The following is a 21,590-nucleotide window of genomic DNA, read 5'->3' on the forward strand; positions in this document are numbered from 1 at the left end:
CTTATCAAGGCGGAAGGGATAGCGTTACAGAGGAGGTGGAGAGGACAGATATTTCACACCACATCCTCAGCGTTTGCTCGGGGAGCACTGATATGGATCAGGGCCCGAGTTCCTTTCCAGGTGACAAGGCAGACAATAGATCCAGAAGGCAGATTTGTGGCCATAGAAGGTAGACTCCGTGGCAGGGACATAGCGATCTGTAGCGTTTACGCTCCTAACGTCGACCAGACGCGCTTCTTGGAGCGACTGTCCGGTTCGCTGGCTCATTATCTCGCAGGTTCGGTGGTGATAGGGGGGGATTTTAACTCTATAGCGGACGTGTCATTAGACAGATCGCAAGGAGTAGTGTGGCTCACTGGTTAGAGGCGGCAGACCCGAGAGCAGAAGTCAGCCCGGGATCAGGGTTCAATTCCCGACGCGGCAGGGTCGTGGACCTGGGTCAGCGGACTCGATAATTCTCGCTTCGGTGCTTACTCTAATCAGGGGTTCCACTCGGCAACTCTGGGCATTAGCTTGCCTAATCTCCACAACGGCCCCATCAATTCCGGGGATGCCTGGCTCCACCTTGGGGACTCCCAGCAGGGACCATCCCACAGGGAAAGCCAGGACGGGTTCCCCAGAGTTATACAGCGCCAGGAGACCTATGGACGGGTAGCAGTGCGCTTTACAAGCTCAAATACATTTACATTTACATTTACATCCCCCATTACCGGGTTCCCCTGTACATAGATTGGCTAAAAGCAGGCTGGATTGGCAGAGCAGGTGGAACTTGGTGGATGTGTGGCGAATGCGCCATCCACTTGACCGAGACTACTCCTATTTTTCAGCGATACATGACCTGCATGTTCGCCTGGACACGATGTTGTGCTCGCCATTAGTGGTGCCCTCTATAATGAATACTGAATATCTCTCCAGAACGATTTCTGATCATAATCCGCTGTTATTCACTGTGCGTTGGATGACAGGAGAGTCGGCCATTCCCACTTGGAGGCTTCGGCCTGAATCGCTGGAAGATCTGATCTTTCAGGGGGTAGTGAGCGAAGGGATCACCCATTATTTCGATGAGAATGCTGGCTCGGCCACCACAAGGGCGATAGAATGGGACGCCTTTAAGGTAGTCATCAGGGGGATCTGCATTGGGAAACATGCAGGAGTGTGAAAGGTGCTGCTACAAGATGTGACCCGGGCCGAAGGCAGACTGCATAGGGTGGAGTTAGCAAGGCCTGGTCACCCTGAAACTCAACAGGAGGTTATGGCAGCGAAAGAAGAGGTGGCAGCGGAGGTAGAGAGACTGTGATGTTTTGATTACAAACCCTACACCGCGAGAACACACGCAGAGGGGGACAGGGCAGGAACACTACTGGCTTGGCTGGCCAACCCAGCAGAGAGAGACTCCCCTGTATTGGCACTAGAAGATAGGAACGGTAAGGAGGTCTACACCCAAAACGAGATTTTACACTGTTTTTTGCAGTATTACGAGGACCTGTACGACAGCTCATTAGTAGCGGGGGACCTTGATATCGACTCCTTCCTGGGAGGGGTAACACTCCCACACTTGGAGGACGAGCAGGCGAAATGCTTAGGCCAGGACATGGAGATAGGGGAAGTCAGGAGCGCTATCAAGAACATGGCCCGAAATAAAACACCGGGAGTAGACGGCCTACCGATAGAGTTCTACGCGAGTTTGTGGACTTATTAGTACTAAGGCTCCTGGAGGTATACAAGGAAGCGAAAGAATCGGGGCAACTGCCTTCCTCCATGCGAGAGGCTTTGGTGATCCCGCTTTTGAAACCTGGTCGTGATGGGTAAAACACGGCCTCCTATAGACCGTTGTCAATGCTGACCACCGACTACAAGATCTTGAGCAGAATTTTGGCGACCCGCCTCCTAAAGCATATGACAGAACTAATTCATGTAGACCAAGCCGGGTTTATTCCAACTAGGAGGACATCCACTAATATTAGGAGCTTGATGCGAATACTCGAGGAAGTGCAACCAAGAGCGCAACAACCAATGGTGTTATCGGTCGATATAGAGAAAGCTTTTGACAGCTTGGAATGGATATATTTGTATAAGACCATGGAACGGTTTGGCCTAGGAGCTGATTTTGTAGGGTGGACGAAGGTATTGTACACATCTGCCGTGGCCAGGGTGCCAGTTGGATCGTTGTTCTCACCTCAGTACCCAGTGGCCCGAGGAACGAGACAGGGGTTCTCACTCTCCCCCTTGCTGTTCGCACTAGCAATAGAGCCGCTGGCGGCGAGGGCCATATTGGGCGAGACCTACGACGGCTTATGGTACAGGGGGGGACCATCAATATATTTCGCTATACGCTGATGATTTGCTGATGTTTGTTGAGGATGCAGAGAACGCGCTGGAGGGAGCTGCGAGTCTGTTGTCAGAGTTTGGAGACGTCTCAGGGCTACGGGTGAACTGGTCCAAAACGTGCCTATTCCCGATGAGGCAGGGTGAGCTCCAACCCATTACACATCGAGAGGTGCGGTGGGAACCGACTTGTTTAGCATACCTGGGGGTGCATGTCTATCATAGTCCCACTGATGTACTGGAGGGTAATGTGGGGAGGTGCGTGAGAGCTCTTAAGGGCAGTATGGCCTTCTGGGCTCCCCTCCCGCTGTCAATGACGGGTCGAATAGCCCTCTTAAAAACGATAGCGCTTCCTAGACTACTGTACTACTGTAGAACACTACCAATATGGATCCCGTGTTCAGTGTTTAAATCGCTGAAATCACTCATAGTGGGATTCCTGTGGGGCTCTGGCAGACGGAGAGTGGCGCAGGCAACGCTGACTAGACCTAAAATGGAGGGGGCCTAGCGGTCCCAGATTTTGAGCTGTATTATCTTGCAGTAGCAAGTGAACTTAGAGGGCCAGAACATCAAAGAGGTAGGGGAATCCCACGCCATGTCCTATCTTATATAATTATGCAACAAAAGTTAGACCTTAGGGATCTCACTATGGAAGAAAAAACACTGAGACTGTGCTGGCATCGATCCCAGCGCAGGGCGGGAGTCTTACACCCCTATGCGCCTGAAATACCACTGGGAATGGCAACAGCGCAGCCGCATGGCGGCGATTGGACGCCATTACAGGACTGGGAAAATGCGGGGCTCCAAGTCCTTGGTGATTTGTACGAGGATGGGGTGATGCTACCCTTTCAGGCGCTACAGGAGAGGTACGACCTACCCAGGGGAGGATTTATTATACATGCGGCACTGACAAGAGCGATGCAGAGGCACTGGCGAGGAGGGATGGCAGAACCTAAAACAACAATGGCGTGCCAATACACCATGATGGCAGCTGGGACTTTCAAGGAGGTTACCTGCCTCTATTCCAGGATGATAAATGAAGGGCTAGCACCCTTAGACACATTGAGAGGAAAGTGGGAAGCGGACATAGGGAAACCTATCCCTGAGACAGCCTGGGCACAGATAGTACGACGGGCCTGGAAGAGCTCAAGGAATGCGAGATTCAAGTTAGTGCATTTCTATATACTCCACATAGCATATTTAATGCCAGGGAAAATTAGGAAATATTTTAAGGTAGAAGAGGCAGCGTGCCCTAGGTGTGCGAGGACAGGAGTAGAATTGGAGCACATGCTTTGGTCCTGCCCTAAGATGGGGGGTAATTGGGAGGAAGTGGGAGATACCCTAAATACTACTACGGAGCGGCAGTTGACCTTTGACATGGCCACATGCGTTTTGCACTGGTTCCCTCACACGCCTAAAACCAAGGTAACAAGTAAGTTTGTGGACATGGGACTGATACTAGCGAAAAGGGAAATAACAAGGCATTGGAAGGCGAAGGAGGGACCTAGTAGCAAGAGATGGAAAGCCGAGCTTTTAAAGTGGGCGCAGAGCGAGAGCACGATTAGGTACCAGCAGGCGAGATGGCTTGACAACGACAAGGCATTAGAGACAGCAACAGCATGGGAGGCACTAGTTCAGGCCCTACGGGACTATCAGATGAATGAAGACTAAGGAATGGACAACGGAATAGTGGGGGGGTGCCCGAGCAATAACAGGTAACTGAAGTAAAAATGTCAGTAGTAATTGGTAGCTGGCACATGATGGAAAGTCGCAGCAGATGATACACGCGCCGGTGGGGTGGGAGGGGGAGGGGGTACAGTGATAGTTGAGGGTATATTGTAGCAAGTTAAATTAGTAGTAGCAGATTGCTGATAAATAATCACCAGAAGATGCCACCATAGCCATGTTGATTAGCATAAGAAGGATACCTCGGAGAAGATTAATGAGGGGACTGGTTTACATTGATGTGAGATGATCAGTATGTGTGTGCATAATGTGTATTTGAAATCAATAAAATTTGTTTTAAAAAAAACCAAATTGCTACAGAAATCTTGTGTGTGAGAAGCTGGGGCAATAGCCTGTTTTGACAAAAGCTGTAGGATTTCAAAGTCTATAAAATACATGTCATGTCGGTAAAATAAATGAGAGGAAGGGGAAGAGATGGCTGAACAGGAGTGTGAGACAGTCCTATACAGTAGCCCTGAGCTGTATCTAACACCCAACAATACGATGAGATATTGGATCAGTTGTGAAGAAAATGGCACAACCTGCCCCTCCCCAAGGAAGAATTAAAAGAAAAGGACTTGTTACCTTCAGACTGATTGTTGGAGGTTTGATAACCCCCGTTGACAACTCTGTTAAAATGACCCTGGTAGCCACTGGACCTGGTGGGGTAGAAGCCTGCTTGGGCTGGATCTTGACCATAACATTTGCGTCTGGGATTGAAACCTCATGGAGGACCATGTTGGTTGAAGCAACCGATCGAGCGTCCTATGCCATGATCAGCTCTGCCAAAAAGGGGATTGAACACCCTCAAGGAGTACTGAGATTTGTCAAGAGACGTAAAAGTGTTTACAAATTTGGCAAAGTTTTTGTCGAAGTGATCCTTAAATAATTGCCCCTCAACCAGGGGGGCTGGTTTAGCAGATGCCAACTCAACCAATTGAGGGTCAATACGTAACAGCACCGATTTGTTGCACTCGGAGGCTAGGGCGCAGTTGGCGTTATCCAGGAGGCAAATTGCAGGTTGGGTCCACCTAGCAAGAACCTCAAGGTTGGTGGGGGCACCAGTATCCTGTGCATGGAGTGCCAATTCGAGGATCTTTGCCAAGGGGCCGGAGACATCAAGAAGTTTGTCTTGACAAGCCTGAAGGGCTCTGGCAATACCTTTCTTCTGATCTTTGTTGAACATTTTCAGGAAAGTCCTCCTTGTTAAATCTATGTCAGGGGTGAGAGCAGTTTTGTGAGGAAGGTCGGGCCTAGGGCACTCTGCCTTGAGTCTGGATAGGACTACTTACTAGAAGCCTTTGCGGAGAATTGATGCATATAGTCGGCGTGTGTGTAAGGAATGTCTGGGTGATTCCTTGCACTGTAAGCGTGATCATTCAATGTCCTCTGGGACATTTAGTAAGGGCATTCGAATGAGGCCAAGAGGGATCTGTGGAGGTGGTAGAAGGGGGTAGGGCGGGACCTCCAGCCTGGGATGGGGTGGAAGGGCGACCTGCAGGCTTCTCAAGCCGTTTTGAAATGGGTTGCAGGGCTGAGCTGTGGGCTTTATCGATGGATTTGTGGAGTGATTAATCAATAAATTCTTCCAGGCCCTCATCGTAATAATAATCCTTGTCTTTATCTGGGCCATAGACTTCAAGGCCCTGATCAAAAGCCTCATAATCAGACATGGTCATAGGAGGTGTAAGCCTCACAATCAAAATCTCCAGAGGGAAGTAAGGGTCTTCAAGGGGTTAAAAGACCTAGACACCAAAATTATAACAGCCGTGCCAAGCTCAATGGATCAGGACATCAATAGGAGCAATAGCTGGCACAGGAAAGCAAGTAACAGTCAGTTACAAAGTTACAAAAATTAGTTTGGCCTTAGAACAGGGAAAAACCCTGTTACTTAGCCAAGTTGAATTGCTAGGAACAAAACATGCCCCAAAGATTCAATTGCCTGCAGGAAACCTCTATTATTGCTGCCCGGGGAGAGGCGTCACCAGCTTTTACATCGGGAAGCTGCCAAGCGCAAAAGAAAGACGCTCCGGCAAGCATTCCCAGAGATATGCTCATGTAGCCCAGTTGGGCTACATATGCAATCTCGCTCCCGGGAGGGGCTGCCACCCAATCTGCAGAAGCACTGTATGTGGAAATTGGGGTGGTAAAGGAGGAAATCAGAAAAGTAAAAGAAGGTGCAACACGCACCCAATAGAGGAAAGGGAAGCAGACCAAAGAGCGGTCATGCTAACAGAACGGGCGTGAAGCGCTGAGGGCTAAACCTGTAATGAAACTGAGTGACAAGCAACCAATACAGCATTAAAAGCGAGATCACAGCTCAATAAAGGCAATATACATTAGAAACATAGTGAAAACCACAGAGTGAATTACAAAATGGAGAGGCACTTACCTTGACTGCGTTTTTTGCAAAGAAAGAGGCAGGAAAGATGGTGACTCTCTAGTTTGTAAGATAGGCCTATACACTATTGGTGGTTGTTGAAGAGGCGTGATTCAAAGCCTCATGGGATATATAGTTGTGTTTTTACTGTTTTTAGGCCTCACGCCTAGCGATGCAATGCGCGATGCAGGTACAATTACCACATCATTCCGATTTTCAAACCTTGGAATGGAGGTGAATACACTAAAGGCACTGTTTTCTCTTGTTATGCAGTGTGAAAACTAGAAATGTTCACAGTTTCCCTGCACAACATGTGCCCGGCTTTACTTAATGAAAACAGTGCGATCCAAAAACAGTGAGGTGCTCAGTTAGCACAAACTTGTAATTCCTATTCGGTCCAAATGTCACTTAGCCACCGAATCAAGATAAGGACATGATGTGTGATGAAGCCTAACAAATGCTTGTGGAAACAGAGCTAAATATGTTTTCTACCCTCCGCTGCCCCTACTGTGTCTCGGTAATGGTACTGTCTTGTGTGAGGATCGCATGCATGGACGCACATGCGCAGTAGCGAGATGTATTTTTGTTTGACTAGGACGGCTGCGGGACAAAGAAGTACTTTTAGTGTGTTGTGGCGAACTTGAATCTTCGTCGATGAAAGCCAGTGTAGATGAATGTCAAATGTCAAAGGTTCTTATATAGTGCCTTATCACCGCAAGGTCTCAAGGCGCTTGCATTGGGAACCCGTCCTGGCTTTTCCCTGTGAGATAACCCGTACTGGTGGGCATCCCCAAGGTGAAAGCCAGGCATCCCGCCGCGGGGGGGCCGTAGTGGAGATTAAGCAAGCTATTGCCCAGAGTTGCAGAGTGTGAACCCGTAGTTCGAGTAGGCACCAAAGCGAGAATTATCGAGTCCGTGGACATTTGGGCTCAAGACCCTGCCGCGTCGGGAATTGAACCCTGGTCCCGGGTCTAACCTCTGCTTCACGGTCTGCCTAACCTCTGCTTCACGGTCTGCCTCCTCTAACCAGTGAGCCACACAAGATGTGTTTTACAGTTAATGCATGTGTAATTTGCAAAGGTGCTCTTGAGTGATCACTGAAAGCACATTTGTGTGGGCAAAAGGAGGGTGAGTGGCGGCAGTGCCTGAATGTGGGAGTTGATATGGTACTTGAGGGTCAAGGGTGTACTGGGATTATGTCGCAGTCCATGTGATGCTCCATCCAGTCGACCGGATAGTACAAGTATTGTGCCATTATCATGTACTTCCATTGCTGGTGATTTGCTTGTGGGTGAGAATGCTGGTGGAGGCGCCACCGCTCATGTACATTTGAGTTGCATAGGTGGACTGAGAAGTAACACTTTCCAGATTATAACAACAAGTTTTGATTCCCCTTTGGAATACAAGGTGATTGCCAATGCTGCAGATCCGCTCCGTGACAGAGTTCCATACCATCATAATCTGCACAGTGAATGAGGGACCCCCAAGGGAGGGCTTCTAAAAGTGGGGGGTCTGAGTCCAGAGCTGGGTCTTGGAGCAAAGGCTGCGCCTTGCATGGAAGAGGTATGTGTAAAGACAGGTGAGATGGAGGCTACAAAAGATGGTAGCAGGATGGACTAAGCTTTTATGCATAACCTGACTGCACACAAAGATTGTGTAAAATCCTTGTGTTTGTATACTCCTCTTCTAACAGAAAAAAATCCCTTGGCTACACTTTGCAACTTCATGTACTGTCATTCGTATATTCAAACGTGAAGACCAATGGTAACAAGCATTTGCAATGCAATAGGTCTCACATTATTAAAATTTGAGCTATTAGTGTTGCATTATTTAACAATGCCAATAGCTCAAAGTTTAATAATGCGAGACCTATTGCATTGCAAATGCTTGTTTTATTGGCTGTTGTGTTTTGAGTAGTAACATTAGAGAAAGCATAATCTGAGCCTCTGGCCCTGTCTTAGAATATAGTATGGATGATGAGTGGCCTCATTTGAATTTAGAAAAGCTCCAACCTTCCCATTGTAATGTTGATTTTTTTTTAAATATGTGTTTGTGAATTAAATAAAGTATGTGATCATTTGTGTATTTGCTTGATAAATGTTTCTGTATTATTATTTTTTTTGCAGTTTAACCCCTTGCATGCTGACGACGGCCCCCATCCGTCATGCACTACGGCGCTCGTGTGCTGATGATGGCTGGAGGCCGCCATGAACCCGCCCACTCGCGATTCTGCCGCACAGGCGCAGAATCGCGGCAGCGTGCAAGGGGTTAATGAACTTCTTGTATTCCTTTGCCTTCTTTCTCTCCCTTATTCTCTATCCTTTCCCTTTCCTCCCATTCTTATTCTCTTAGCGGGACAGTGGATAGGGGGACAGCCAAACATATATACATACGACAGAACTGTATCCTCGACAATCACAGACAGTTTGGGCTGCCACCCTGTAACGACAAAGCGTTGTTGACTATATGTGATAAAAAAAATCCATAAAAATATGTTGAAATCAAAAATAAATCATTCAAATTCCTTAGGGTGGTGTTTTTGGTTACCAGTAATGAAGCAGTAGGAGCAATCCCCATTTTCAATTAATGGTTCAGTTGGGGTTCAGAGAGGTCAAAAGGTTAAGAATCGCTGGCATGGCACACAGACACGTCACTTCCGTTCACAGACGCCAACATCCGCTGTAGACTGCCACTTCCGTAAACACAAGCACCTGCCTCGTGCCTTCCTCCCCAGGCCATGAGCCCCGCCAGGGGTCCCTTGTTCCAGGGCCCCTCGTCCTCTAGAGCGCCCCTTCCCGGAGCTCCTCCGGCGGTGCCGGGCGCAGGCTGAGCCCCGGCCCTCGGCGGCCGCCGCGCCAGGGACGCTGGACGCGATCATTACCGCTCATTTTCCGAGCAGGAAGCTGTGCGCTGCGTCATGATTTACGACCCATTAAACGGAGTATGGATCGCCGTTAACATTTACCTCTTCAGTCAATAGCTTTTGCTGTTTCCCATCAGCGCGGATCGATGGCGGCTTAAGCTGGGCGCGGCGCGGGCGGAGGAGGCGAGGGCCCGGCGGGCGGAAGTGGGGCCCTAGAGCGGGCTGGCGACCCTGTCCGCGCCCGGACCCTGCCCGCCTCTCTCGCAGGCCGTCACGTCACGTGACTGAGGCCGGAAACACCGGCCCCAACCTGGGGTTCGCATGGCCCTCTCACTCCTGAAATGAGGCGGATCAAGGAGAATGTGTCTTCGCATTTTATGGTCAATATAACCTTTTACAGCTCATGGTCGTGGCATCCCTTCGTTGCGCTCAAAGTAGGTCGACTAAAGGAATACAAAACACGCCTGTGATTGTTTTAACGTATTGTAAAACAAAACAAGGTCCCTGAATAGATCCCATGTGAGTTTAAAAGGATTCTAAATCCACACCCGCGCTAGGTACAGTGTGTTTTGGTTTCACTTGGAGGGGGGCGAGCCACTGGAAGCTCGAGTCAGGTGCCTGGCTCTGCTCCTGTTTCTCTTTGATCCTCGAGCCAAGCCCACGTGTGGCTTCTGTCTGCCACCCACACTCTAACCTCACGCACAAAGTATTGCAGTGAGATGATATAAAACAGTCAAGAGACGGAGATACCCGTTTAGAGGCTGAACTTCACAAGGCGGAACCAAGAAAACCTGGGATCAATCCTGGCTTCCCTCGCGTCGCCAAAGTGTGTCTGTCGTTCTTGTCAAATATTTTATTTCACCTAGCCTCCTTTTTTTTCCACTTCACGATCACTTACGATAACACCATCAAATACGCGAGTATGGGATGTGCAGTCAACAAAAACCTCTCGTTTGATTTACTACATTATAGTGTTGCTCGAAAAATAAGAATCTAATCCACACATGAGACACAAATGACAAGTGACTTGCCTTTATTCACCAGTCGAATCGTTGTCACGATGTGGGACATGAATACGTTTACAATGCCAACACAATGTAGTGATACAATCTGATGTATTAAAGTGAAACACATCTGTGTGTTATTGAAATGTAGTTTTTTTTCATTTTGAAGTGACTTTATTGTATTTTTGTACAGCACTTGCTGCATGTTTTACATGCCAAGTATTTTTAGGATTTGACTCATGCACGGCCTCGAAGAGTAAACCCATAACCTTGGCTCAGCTCCGTCTTTGCATTCCATGTCATTGTTTTCTTGCACGTCTCTGCAGAGTTCTCCAGTTTTCCACATCCATACTTGAGTAACTCGTCCAGTCCAGAGTTTTCCTTTTGTTTTTTCGGACTTGTAGTTCTAATGCAAAATCAAAATTATAAGTCCCCAAAAACTTGGACTGAATAAGTTACTAAAACAAGGTCATGAAATATGTGAGAGCTTTGCTGTGCCCTTTGTAGTGCTGTTAGCACTCTAGACGATGCACGCACGCATCCACGCATCCGCAGGCCAGGCGTGGCCTGCGGGGAGCTAATAAAAGGAAGGCGTGCGCTCGGGCACGTCACTTCCGAGTAACTTTATATGTGAGGCTGACTGGTGTTTGCTGCGCGCCTACGCCCCTGCGCTAGCGGTTCGGCCCAAGGCCTGGTCACCCACCTCACACCACTACACTGGCGACGAGCGGAGGGGGCCCAACCCTCGCCCGTGCACCTGCACTTAACGGAGCGGTCCGCTCCTCTTCCGCGGCGCTGACCGCGTGCATTCTTGCTCCCATCCGGTGAGCCTGCTGCTGCTGGGGCTCCCCCCCTTGCCTCTGCCCTGCCTGCCTGCTGACGTGGCCTCCCTCCTCTGGCTGCCCTCCGGCGAGGGTGCGAGCCGTCGGCGGAGTCCTGTGGTGCCCTGGTTTTGGTGCTCTGCGACAAGTTGCCGAATCTCACGCATCTCGCGTGGTCCGCGGCACCGGCACCCTGCCAAACCTCATGCATTTTGCGTGGGACGCGGAATTCTGCCCTGCAAACCCTCACACATCCCGCGTGCACCGCGGGTTGGTCGGCTGTGACCTGGGGGAGTGTGCTAACGCCTGGAGGAACGACTGACGACACCCTGGAAGCCTGGTAGTGCACCTGGTGCAGTCCTGAACATCCTGCGCCTGGCCAGGCACGGCGCACGTGGCGCAGGTGGAAGGTGGAGCACGTGGAGAGCGGACGGTGCGGATCCCTGCCCAGGTACACGTGCCGCTGCGAACTCCTGAGGGGACTGACGAGACCCAAAATTATCACCGCCCTAATTGGGAATCGCCGCCATGGGGGATGGAGATGGTGCAGCGCCCATCATTAATATCCCTTTCCAGCACGCCGCGGCCGGGGTTTTGCCGCCATTCAGTGAATCGGTTGACCCGTCCACGGCCTCACCTCGCTGGAAGATCTGGCTGGAAAGGCTAGAGAACTACTTTGTGGTCACACGGGAGACGGATGACGCAGTGAAAAGGTCATTACTGCTCCACTACGCTGGGGACGAGATATTTAGACTTTTTAAACACCTCCCCAACACGGGTGCGGCGGCCAGCTATGACGCCGCAGTTGCCGCCCTCAACGGACATTTTGATCCTCAATTAAACGTGGACTTCGAGGTCTTCAAGTTGGGACAGGCACGTCAACGAGACGGGGAGACTATGGATCAATTCCACACGCGTGTCAGGGAACTGGCCAGTTCCACCGACGAGGATCAGCCCAGAGCCATAAGAAGGCAATTGATCCAGGGATGCCGGGATAAGACCTTGAGAGGACAAATCCTTCGAAAGCCCAAAATCTCCCTGGAAGATATCCTTATTCTGGCCAGATCCCACGAGCTCTCGGATGTCAGGGCGACAGCCATGGAACAGGCATTACACAAAACCCCGATCAAGACGGAGAACATCAAGATAGAACGAGCGGACGCGGTGCGGCCTAAGACACGTGGTCAGGCACAGAAAGCATATCGAAGGAAGTCACCCCAGGCCCGCTGCGGATACTGCGGCCCTGAACCACATGCGGCCAAGGACTGCCCGGCCCAGGGACAGACCTGCGGGAACTGTGGGATCCCAAACCACTTCGCATCAGTCTGCCGCAGGAAGAACCAAACTAGAAACCCCAAGAAGCCATGGACACCAACTAAAGCAGTCCGCCAACTGTCACTAGCCGACCAGGCCCCGGAGAGGTCAGAGAAGCACCTGCCCACGGTATACGATGATTCAGATTCGGAAGACGAAGAGGCATACGTCGTCTCTTTTGCCCGGGAACTCAAGCAGCGGCGACGACCACAGCCAACATGTGTGGTACAAATGGGACAAAGCGAAGTGAAGGCGATCATCGACACAGGGGCCACCGTGAACGTGATGGGACTACAACAATTCAACAAGCTGCGTCCTCGCCCCGAGGTCCTACCGTCTAAAACGAGAATCTTCGCCTATGGCGCGGACACACCCCTACCTCTCAAGGGAAAAATCGTGATACCCATCCGAGCTGATGAAGAGGAAATAACGGCAACAGTCCACATCATCAACCGGGAAGCTGACACCCTACTGAGCAGCCATACGGCGGAGGATCTGAAATTGATAGCTTTCGCTAACCGGATCCGAGCTCACCAAGTGGACGAATTGCTGGAGCGTTTCCCTGAACTGTTCAAAGGACTAGGGTGCATCAAATGTGACCCCATCAAACTCCATATAGACAAGTCGATATCCCCCACAGCATTGCGCCACCGCCGGATACCCTTCCATCTCTGACCACTGGTGGAAAAAGAATTGGAGAAGCTAGAGAACCTTGGGGTCATTGAGAAAGTGACGGGGCCTACCCCATGGGTCTCGCCCATGGTTATTGTCGAAAAACCTAAACAGCCGGGCGAGATCCGTTTGTGCATTGACATGCGATTGCCAAACACAGCTATCCGGAGAGAGAGACACCTGACGCCCACAATGGACGACATAGTGGCTTACGTGAATGGGTCAAAATGGTTCTCCAAAATCGATCTTAATGCTGGATACCATCAACTACCCCTGGCGGAGGAGAGCCGATTCATTACCACATTCAGCACTCATCTCGGCCTCAGGCGCTACAGACGCCTCAATTTTGGCATTTCGTCAGCAGCTGAGGTGTTCCAAAACACCATTAGAGAACTCCTATCTGGGCTGCCAGGAGTCATCAACGTCAGCGATGACATCCTAATACATTCATCCACCGCATCTGACCATTACAAACATCTGCGGAATGTCCTGAAGAGACTAAGCACATATGGAGCGACACTTCACAAAGACAAGTGTCCATTTTTCCAATCATCTATTGAATTCTTTGGCTACATATTCAACCAGGAAGGAATTCAAGTCGACCCGAGGAAATCCAAGTCTATCAAGGACGCTCCAGCGCCCAAGTCCCCAACGGAGGTGAGAAGCTTCCTCGGGATGGCCACCTACTGTGGCCGATTCATACCGGGTCTAGCCACAATAAGTGAACCCCTACGAGCCCTCACCAAAGCGGACGCTGTCTGGCAGTGGGGCACCAAAGAAGATGAAGCATTCCAGAGCATCAAAGATGCCCTCCTGGGAAACGCCACACTATCCTACTTCGATCCCGGCAAACGCACTGAGGTCATCGTCGATGCCAGTCCGGTAGGCCTGGGAGCAGTTCTGACACAGGAGCACGAGCCCGGACAATGGACAGCACTAGCCTTTGCCAGCAAGGCTTTGACCCCCACCGAGACCAGGTATGCCCAAATCGAGCGGGAAGCCCTGGCAATCAAGTGGGCCTGTAGCCACTTCCACCTCTACCTACAGGGCCACCCATTCGTCATGGTCACCGATCACCAACCCCTAGTACATCTCTTCAAGGGCACGGCCCCGCATCCACCACCCTGCATTGAGAGATGGGTGATCCAGTTGCAGTCGTATGGAATGGAGGTGGTATATCGGCCAGGAGCCAAGAATCCGGCAGACTACCTGTCGCGCCACCCATTGCCTCAGGAGCCGACCCCCACCGATGATGACTGCGAAGAATATGCCCGGTGGGTAGCACTCACATCCTGCCCCCTGTGCATGACCATCACTGAGATCAAGGAAGCGGCCGCTGATGACAATCCGTACATGAGAACGCTACAAGCCATCCAAGAAGGGACCTGGGCTAATTATCTACACCCCCCGACACCTGGACGGCAGCGGACAAGGAGGCCCTCACAAAATTTTGGCATGTCCGTCATGAACTCAGTGCCACCGATGATGGCGTACTGCTAAGGGGAACACGACTGGTGGTGCCACAACGGCTTAGGCAGCGGGCTACGCAGCTCGCTCACGGCGGCCACCAAGGCGCCACGAAGATGAAAGCCCGCATGTGGGAGAAGGTATGGTTCCCCGAGCTGGAAACTATGGTTGAAGATCATGTGAAGAACTGCCTATCCTGCCAACTGACGGGTGATCCGGAGAGGCCGGCCCCGATCATCACGGAGGAGGCCTGCACAACACCGTGGACTAAAATAAGTGTAGACTTCGGGAGTTTCCCGGGCGAAGGACACACACTGGTGGCTATTGATTCATACTCCAAATACCCGTTTGTTGAAAGAATCGACTCCACAGCTTTCTCACACGTGGGGCCAGCACTAGAGAAACTGTTCTCCATGTTTGGTTACCCGGAGGAGTTAAAGAGCGACAATGGACCACCATTCCAGGGAGCAGAGTTCGCAACATTCCTGAAGGCCAGGGGCATCACACACAGACGCATAACACCCCAGTGGCCGCAAGCAAATGGGGAGGCCGAAAGATTCATGCGGACTCTAAACAAGACATTCCGGATAGCCATGGTAGAACAGGCACACCCTGAACAGAGACTACACGACTTCCTACGTGAATATAGAGGGACCCCTCACTGCACCACCCAGAGAAGTCCGTGGGCCCTCATGTTCCAAGGACAACGCAGAGATCTCCTCCCCACTGCCCCGGGGATGGTGCCGACCCCGAATGAGATAAGTGAGACCCAGGAACGGAGGCGACAGAATAATCAGCGAGCCAGTCAGCGTCGAAGAGCAAAATCACGACGGCTGTGCCGGGGAGACCGAGTGGTCATACGGAACAGACGCCCTGGAGCAAAATTCCAGACGCCATACGAACCGGGACCGTGGATTGTGACAGCCACGAAAGGAACCATGGTAACGGCGCGCAAAGAAGGGGAAGAAGTGTTGAGGAACACCTCGTGGTTCAAAGTGGTACCCCCTGGGCCGACCAACAGCTCGGAAGCGGTGGACGATACTGGGGCATCTCCCAGGGCCCTAACGCAAGAGGCTGAAAACAACTCGCCAGCAGGGACCCAAGAAGTAATGCCGGAGTCAGAGAACAGGTCATCAACGATGCAGACTCCCACCAGGAGCACCCCACACCACCGAGAACATGGTCAAAACCAACTCCCGCGATACAACCTACGGCCCAATCCACCCCCGAGTCAGAAGCTCAAAGATTACGTCTGTCAGCTGAGTCCCTGAAGTCATCGACAAAGGACATGCAAGTACAGAGACTTATATTGGAACTATGATAGACTGATTATCCAAGTCTGGAACATTTTTGAGAAAAATAAAAGTTTATAAAGTTTGATAGAGATGTAGTGCTGTTAGCACTCTAGACGATGCACGCACGCATCCACGCATCCGCAGGCCAGGCGTGGCCTGCGGGGAGCTAATAAAAGGAAGGCGTGCGCTCGGGCACGTCACTTCCGAGTAACTTTATATGTGAGGCTGACTGGTGTTTGCTGCGAGCCTACGCCCCTGCGCTAGCGGTTCGGCCCAAGGCCTGGTCACCCACCTCACACCACTACACCCTTGAAAAAATGGGTCAGCCACCTGAAAATCAACCTTCGTCCTGCTTCCAGGACGAACTTCTAAGCCATGTTCCTGCTGCATGGGAACAAAATCAGCGACTGGCTGGTTTAAAACTATTCGCGCTTTTTAGTGTAATCTGTGGTGAGCACTAAGCACAAACGCTCTAGTCCAGGACATATGATAGTCATTTATCCAGTGCCACGTGATTGTTAGGGAACAGTTAGGTGAATGTCAATTTGTTTAAAGATTCCCAGGCACTCAGTTTAGACGAAAAATACTTGAAAGTGGTGTGGCACACAATTATTTCCAACTTTCACACTGTGACAGATAAATGAGTGTGTAATCCAAGGCAAATCTTTTGTTTCACCAACCCTCCTTTTTAGGTCGAGCCTGGACTGCGAGGCATGCTGTATTCGAGTATGGACTTGAAGCCCCACCCACTCTCTGCCCATATTTTTCATTGGCTTTTGTCATTGTCCTTCGTAAACGCTGGCTTCTGATTCATTAATGGCCTTTTAGTCCCTCCTTGGTACCTCCTTGTCTTCATTTGTAACCTCTATTGAGGACTGGCCTATTTACTTCTGTTGTTATACGGTGTGTCTTATTTAGTCTGTAAGAGCTATTTTCTTTAATGAGTTTCTCCTACTGACTGCAGGCACGACATGCTTTCCTGCAACAACAGCTGCTCTCTCGCTTCTTGGCTACAGCTCCACCCCTTCAGCCCCCCCAACAGCAATCAATCAATCAATCAGGGGTTTATAAAGTGCACTACTCACCCGTGAGGGTCTCAAGGCGCTAGGGGGGGGGGAGGGGGAAGCAGCTCCTGATCAGTTGAAGAACCAGGTCTTGAGGTCCTTCCTGAACGTGTGCAGGGTCAGGGAGCATCTGATGTTCACAGGGAGCTCGTTCCAGGTCTTGGCCGCGATGTAGGAGAAAGCTCTCCCGCCTGCTCTGCGGATGCGGGGGACCTCTGCCAGGGCGAGGTCGGCGGAGCGGAGGTTCCTCTTGGGTACGTGGAAGGAGACTCTCTCGTTGAGGTATTTGTAGGCGTGGTTGAGGAGTTTGAAGGGGACCTTCTTCTCGACGGGGAGTCAGTGGAGGTCTCGTAGGTGTTGGGTCATGTGTTCATGATGCAAAGCCCCGAGTATGAGTCTGGCTGCGGCGTTCTGGATGTTTTGGAGTTTGTGTAGAAGAGATCTGTTGGTTCCGGCGTATAGAACGTTGCCGCAGTCCAGTCTGCTGGTTATGACCGCATGGGTGACGGTCCTTCTGCAGTCGGGGGGGGGGGATCCATTTAAAGGTCTTGCGGAGGATGTGCATGCAACTGAAACTGGTGGCAGCAACGGTGTTGATCTGGCGGTTCATGGAGAGGGAGGAGTCGAGGATGATGCTGAGGTTTCGTGCGTGGTCTGTAGGGGCGATTGGATTCCTGAGGGCGGAGGGCCACCAGGTGTTGTCCCAAGCGAATGTGCAGGGCCCGAGGATGAGGACCTCTGTCTTCTCTGAGTTGAGCTTCAGGCAGCTGTCTTTTATCCAGGCTGCAACGTTTTTCCATTCCTTCATGAAAGCAGTCTGGTGTTTTCGGGATTCTTCGTGAGAGAGAGGATGAGCTGGGTGTCGTCGGCATAGGATGCTATGGTGAGCCCATGCTGTCTGACGATGGTGGCGAGGGGGGCCATGTAGATGTTGAAGAGCGTGGGGCTGAGCGATGATCCTTTGGGAACTCCGCAGTTGATCTCGGGTTTGGAGAGGAAGGGAGGGAGTCTGATCCTCTGGGTTCTGCCGGAGAGAAAGGATTGGATCCAGTCGAGGACTGCTCCTTGTATCCCTGCATCATGAAGTCAGGCTGTTAGCGTGCGATGTGAAACAGTGTTGAAGGCTGCAGAAAGGTCTAGAAGGATGAGGGCCGCAGTGTGTCCCTGATCGAGTTGCATACGGATGTCATCCGTTTGCGGCGAGGTGGGCGGTCTCGGTGCTGTGGTTGCTGCGGAATCCAGACTGGGAGGCGTCTAGGATGGAGTTCACTTCAATGAAGACGGTCTGCTGAGCGTTTACGAGTCTCTCGGTAACTTTGGCTGCGAAGGGGAGGAGAGATGGGCCGGTAGTTTTTCAGGTCCATTGGGTCGGCCGTTGGTTTCTTGAGGAGGAGTTTAACAACCACCCGCTTCCAGTCGTCTGGGAAGATGCCGGAACTAAAGGAGGCATTGATGGTCCGTCCTAGTTCGGCGGTGATGGCGGCGGCCCTGTGGAATATGTGCGGTGGGCAGGGGTCTGTTGGGGCTCCTGAGTGGGTTTTCTTCATAGTTGCAGTGATTTGTTCGACGGTGGCAGGATTCCAGGTCATGATAGTTGGCTTATCAGCGGCTCTGTCGAGGGGGGTTGTATCTGGTGTCTGTTTGCTGAAGTTTTCGTAGAGGTCCTTGATCTTGAGATGGAAGTAGGAGCTGAGCTTGTCGCAGAGTTCCTGGGAAGGTGCGAAGTCCGTGGCTTTGCTGGGGAGTTTGGCGAACTGCTGCATGACGTTGAACAGTTCCTTGGCGTTGGTCTGGACTTTGTCTCTTATGAAAGTCCGTTTGGTGTCTCTTATGTTCTGGTGGTATTCCTTCAGGGCGCTCCTGTGGATGTTCTGTGGTTTTCTGGTTTCACCAGGTTTTCTCTAGGCATCTGCAGGAGCGCCTGGCTTCTTGTAGTTCTGTGGTGAACCAGGCGGCCTTCAGAGGGCGCTGTTTGGCGGGGTGGCGGAGGGGAGCGAGTTTGTCGGCGCAGCAGGAGATTCACCGGTGAAATTCTTTGGCTGCGGAGTTGGTGTCGGCCGTGGAGCTGGGGGGGGGGCTTGGGTGCCGTGGTGGTGTTGAAGGTGAAGTAGACGCAGTGGTGGTCCGTCCAGAGGGGCTGGGTGGTGTGGCTGAAGCGGATGTTTGTCCCTCCTGCGAAGATGGGGTGTCCAGCTCTGTGAGTGGGCGTGTTGACCAGCTGCTTCAGTCTGAGGTTGTTGAGGAGAGTGGTGGAGTTTGGGTCTTTGCAGATGTCGAGGTGGAAGTTTAGGTCCCCGAGTAGAATGTAGTCAATGGAGGTGATGGCATGGGGTGCAGCGAGCTCGGCAGTGGTAGTTGCGGACTGGGTGCGAGGTCCCGGCGGTCTGTCGATGAGGGCGCCACATAGCATGGGACTGGTCTGGATCTGGAAGTGGAGGTGTTCTGTGTTAGAGTGGGGGTCACTCGTGCTGGATGTGGAGAGTTGGAGGGGGGTCTTGTGTGCGATGGCGAGTCCTCCTCCTGGGCGGTGGGGGTGGTCCTTTCTCTGGCTCTTGTAGCCATTGGGGATGGCAGTGGCGATGTCGGGTCGTAGGTGGTGATGGTCCATGTTTCCGTGAAGAAGGCGACGTTTGGGCGAGAGGGTGTCAATCAGGTCCCAGATCTCTACGGTGTGTCGGTACAGGGAGCGCACGTTAAGGAGGATGCATCTCAGGGTTTCGGGAGGGACTTCGGCGGTTGTGGGGGCTTTGTTGATGGTGAAGGATCTACAGCTGTTTCTGCATGAGAACTGTCTGTGGGCGAGGATCTTTCGCAGTCGTTGTGTCTTCCAGGATTGAGTGCTTGGAGGGTGGTGGAATTGTAGCGGTGGGGCCTAGGAGAACCAGGGTTCCTGGCACTGGCCGCGGACGGGTGCAGATGGGCTTGCCTGCGCATTTTACATCACATTGACATACAGGCGCTCGAGTTGTGCACTGCAAAAAAACTCCTTATGTTCGATCAAATAGAATAGGTTATAGATTCATGTACAATAATAATCTACGTCACAAATACGGTGGACATGACAACTGAATTTCATCTTCACTGACTAATGGCAATGTCACCAGAATGGGGCAGGAACATTTCTATGTTCATTAAAGCTCCGGCAAGTTACATTTTGTTTTTAATTTTGAAGTGAAGTTGTAATATTTTAACACAATGCCTGTAGCATATTTTTTTTAATGCAAAATATTTTCTTGCCACTGATTGGGCATGGGGCTCCTAGATCCATGGGGGACCCTTCTCTATACTCTGCTGGGTAATTTCTGAGTATTTCTTGCGATTACTTGCGCCGTGCTTCTTTAGGATACCGCCCAGGGCTTTAAGTGGGCCGGGTCCTGCTGCTGCATAGCACCGGTAGTTCTACAAAGAAGGTGCTGAGACAGGTCACTTTCGGGCTCTCCAATTTTGCCCTCAGGGTGAAAAAAAAATCTGAAGCAGTCCCACCTTTCACTGCCTTTAATGTAACTTCAAAGGGACTCGCTATAGTTGTTTCGCAGCCTCGTCATGTCAGAACTGAAGCATTTTCAATATTGTATACAACAAAGCCATAGTTGTTGCTTATTTATCTTATGCAACTAACAACCATTGACTATGCCAACAGTCCTGACTTGCTGTAGCTATAATGTTACTTGTATTATATATCTGGATGCAGAGACAGAAATAAACAGCACAATACCAGTCGGGCATGTCACTATGCTAAGCACATATTTTTAGCTTGTGTGTTTTAAGCCACGCCCCTTTGAGAGACCCCTCCCACAATTTTTTCATCCCACTTAAAGCCCTGGTTCCACCCCACTTGTCGAACACAACCACGTGCAGCCATACACAGGAGTCGGTGCACGCATGCGCTCCTATACAGTCATGCAGATCAGCGCCATACATAAGTCCAGGGCTTTAAATGGGATGAAAGAACTGGGGGGGTGTCTCTCAAAGGGGTGTGGCCAATTTAATTAAGGGCGTGGCTTATAAACACATAAGCTAAAAATCTGCTTAGCAGTGTGCCGCCCAACTTGTATTTTGCGGTTTCTGTCATTGCATTCAGATATGTGATAAAACAAGTAGCATCATACCTACAACAAGGCAGGACTTTTGGCTTTGCCAATGTTTGTTAGTTGGATAAGACAGAGAAGCAGCAACTATGACTTGTATATAATATTGAAAAAGCTTCCACTTAAAACCCTGCTGACACCACCACGACGATGTTGCTGCTCCTGATTTTCAAAAAGAGAAGGGAAATCCAGAGAGAAAATGACTCTCTTTAAAGGATTTCCTTTCCCCTAAAGCGCTCACCTGGCAGGACGTAATTCTGTAACTTCTCCACTAGTGAGAAGTGAGCCGTGTGAGCGGGCGCACATTGATGTGCCTGCGGTTACTGCAGTCCAGAAAAGGCACAAAACAAAGCCTGATAGGAAAACTGCCTGTGCTGAGACCCGGCCCACTTAAAGCCCTGCATAAGTCCAAAGGCCACAGGTGGCACTGCTCTATCAGCCACTTCAGATCAAGGAGCAGTGCCACCCATGGCATCGTGCTCCGTGCAGCAGTAGGATGGAGGAAAGAGGGCCTGCCCAGCAATGGAATAACCTAGGGCTTGCTGGTGCACCATCAAACGGCCAGCTCAACC

The sequence above is a fragment of the Lissotriton helveticus genome, chromosome 11 (genome assembly GCF_964261635.1).
Source record: "Lissotriton helveticus chromosome 11, aLisHel1.1, whole genome shotgun sequence".
Classification (NCBI taxonomy): domain Eukaryota; kingdom Metazoa; phylum Chordata; class Amphibia; order Caudata; family Salamandridae; genus Lissotriton; species Lissotriton helveticus.